The sequence below is a fragment of the Arachis ipaensis genome, chromosome B2 (assembly GCF_059453495.1).
Source record: "Arachis ipaensis isolate K30076 ecotype BB chromosome B2, ASM5945349v1, whole genome shotgun sequence".
Lineage (NCBI taxonomy): Eukaryota > Viridiplantae > Streptophyta > Magnoliopsida > Fabales > Fabaceae > Arachis > Arachis ipaensis.
In genome coordinates this window covers 58,666,416-58,669,606 of record NC_142437.1, presented here as the reverse complement: position 1 = coordinate 58,669,606, position 3,191 = coordinate 58,666,416, and the positions used below count along the sequence as shown (strand labels likewise).

Below are 3,191 nucleotides of genomic sequence, written 5' to 3'. Positions count from 1 at the left end.
CTTTCAAAACTACCTAACTAACTATCCCTCTCTAATTTTCGAAAATATCTCTCTCTTTTTCAAAAAAATTCTTTTTAGTTAATTAATTGTTTAAATTCTAATTTTAATTTTAATTCTCCTTTAATTTTCGAAAATCATCAACTTCTTTTCAAAAATTAATTTTCGAAATTCCCTCTCCCTCATCTCCTTCTATTTATTTATTCATCTACTAACACTTCTCCTCACCTCATATCTCTGCTCCTATCCTCACCCTTGTGTTTGGATTATCCATTCTTTTTCACTTTTATTCCCATTTTTCTTCTACTCACACAAAGGAACCTCTCTCTACTGAGGCAAAGAGGATCCCTATTATTATTTTCTGTTCCCTTCTTTTTCATATGAGTAGGAGCAAGGACAAGAATATTCTTGTTGAAGCAGACCCTGAACCTGAAAGGACTCTGAGGAGGAAACTAAGAGAAGCTAAATTACAACAATCCAGAGACAACCTTACAGAAATTTTCGAAAAGGAAGAGGAGATGGCAGCCAAAAATAATAATAATGCAAGGAAGATGCTTGGTGACTTTACTGCACCAAATTCCAATTCACATGGAAGAAGCATCTCCATCCCTACCATTGGAGCAAACAATTTTGGGCTTAAACCTCAATTAGTTTCTCTGATGCAACAAAACTGCAAGTTTCATGGACTTCCATCTGAAGATCCCTTTCAGTTCTTAACTGAATTCTTGCAGATCTGTGATACTGTTAAGACTAATGGAGTAGATCCTGAAGTCTACATGCTCATGTTTTTTCCTTTTGCTGTGAGAGACAGAGCTAGAATATGGTTGGATTCTCAACCTAAAGATAGCCTGAACTCTTGGGATAAGCTAGTCACGGCTTTCTTAGCCAAGTTCTTTCCTCCTCAAAAGCTTAGTAAGCTTAGAGTGGATGTTCAAACCTTCAGACAGAAAGAAGGTGAATCCCTCTATGAAGCTTGGGAGAGATACAAGCAACTGACCAAAAAGTGTCCTTCTGACATGCTTTCGGAATGGACCATCTTGGATATATTCTATGATGGTCTGTCTGAATTAGCTAAGATGTCATTGGATACTTCACCTAAAGAAAACGCCTGCAGAAGCTCAAGAACTTATTGACATGGTTGCTAACAACCAGTTTATGTACACTTCTGAGAGGAATCCTGTGAGTAATGGGACGCCTCAGAAGAAGGGAGTTCTTGAAATTGATACTCTGAATGCCATATTGGCTCAGAATAAAATATTGACTCAGCAAGTCAATATGATTTCTCAGAGTCTGAATGGAATGCAAGCTGCATCTAACAGTACTCAAGAGGCATCTTCTGACGAAGAAGCTTATGATCCTGAGAACCCTGCAATAGTAGAGGTGAATTACATGGGTGAACCCTATGGAAACACCTATAATCCCTCATGGAGAAATCACCTAAATCTCTCATGGAAGGATCAACAAAAGCCTCAACAAGGCTTTACTAATGGTGGAAGAAACAGGTTTAACAATAGTAAACCTTTTCCATCATCCACTCAGCAACAGACAGAGAATTCTGAGCAGAATTCATCTAGCTTAGCAAATTTAGTCTCTGATCTATCTAAGGCCACTCTAAGTTTCATGAATGAAACAAGGTCCTCCATTAGAAATTTGGAGGCACAAATGGGCCAGCTGAGTAAGAAGATCACTGAAACCCCTCCTAGTACTCTCCCAAGCAATACAGAAGAGAATCCACAGAGAGATTGTAAGGCCATTGATATAACCATCATGGCCGAATCCAAGGAGGAAGGGGAGGATGTGAATCCTAAGGAGGAAGACCTCCTGGGACGTCCAGTGGTCAATAAGGAGTTTCCCTCTGAGGAACCAAAGGAATCTGAGACTCATCTAGAGACCATAGAGATTCCATTGAACCTCTTTATGCCATTCATGAGCTCTGATGAGTATTCCTCTTCTGAAGAGAATGAGGATGTTACTGAAGAGCAAGTTGCCAAGTTCCTTGGTGCAATCATGAAGCTGAATGCCAATTTATTTGGTAATGAGACTTGGGGAGATGAACCTCCCCTGTTCACCAATGAACTAAATACATTGGATCAACTGAGATTGCCTAAGAAGAAACAGGATCCTGGAAAGTTCCTAATACCTTGCACCATAGGCACCATAACCTTTGAGAAGGCTGTATGTGACCTTGGGTCAGGAATAAACCTCATGCCACTCTCTATAATGGAAAAATTAGGAATCTTTGAGGTGCAAGCTGCTAGAATCTCATTAGAGATGGCAGAGAATTCAAGAAAAGAGGCTTATGGTCAGGTAGAGGACGTGTTAGTAAAGGTTGAAGGCCTTTACATCCCTGTTGATTTCATAATCCTAGAGACTGGAAAGGAAGAGGATGAATCCATCATCCTTGGAAGACCCTTCCTAGCCACAGCAAGAGTTGTGATTGATGTGGACAGAGGAGAATTGATCCTTCAACTAAATGAGGACAACCTTGTGTTTAAAACTCAAGGATCTATCTCTATAACCATGGAGAAGAAGCATGAAAAGCTTCTCTCATTGCAGAGTCAACCAGAGCCCCCACAGTCAAACTCTAAGTTTGGTGTTGGGAAGGCTCAACAATGCTCTGAACATCTGTGAGGCTCCATGAGAGCTCACTGTCAAGCTATTGACATTAAAGAAGCACTTGTTGGGAGGCAACCCAATTTTTAATTATCTAATTTTATTTTCATTCTTATTGTTCTTTCATGCTTTATTAGGTTCATGATCATGTGGAGTCACAAAATAAATAGAAAAATTAAAAACAGAATCAAAAACAACAGAAGAAAAATCACACCCTGGAGGAAGGGCTTACTGGCGTTTAAACGCTAGTAAGGAGCATCTGGCTGGCATTCAACACCAGAACAGAGCATGGATCTGGCGTTGAACGCCAGAAACAAGCAGCATCCTGGCGTTCAGACGCCGGGAATGCACACTGAGGAAAGCTGGCGCTGAACGCCAGAAACAAGCATAGAACTGGCGTTCAACGCTAGAAACATGCTGCATCTGGGCATTGAACGCCCAGAACAAGCATCAATTCGGCGTTTAAACGCCAGAATTGCATGCAAAGGCATTTTACATGCCTCAATGGTGCAAGGATGTAAATCCTTGACACCTCAGGATCTGTGGACCACACAGGATCATCTCAGCATCTGTGGATCCCA

General features: G+C 40.7%; 1 non-coding gene across 1 annotated transcript; it reads right to left on the bottom strand.

Moving 5' to 3' along the window:
* Window positions 1–911: 911 nt before the first annotated feature.
* LOC148574017 (small nucleolar RNA R71) lies at window positions 912–1,019 on the bottom strand. Its single transcript, XR_015905598.1, has one exon. It is a non-coding gene; the product is annotated as a small nucleolar RNA R71 (small nucleolar RNA).
* Between the last annotated feature and the right edge of the window lie 2,172 nt (window positions 1,020–3,191).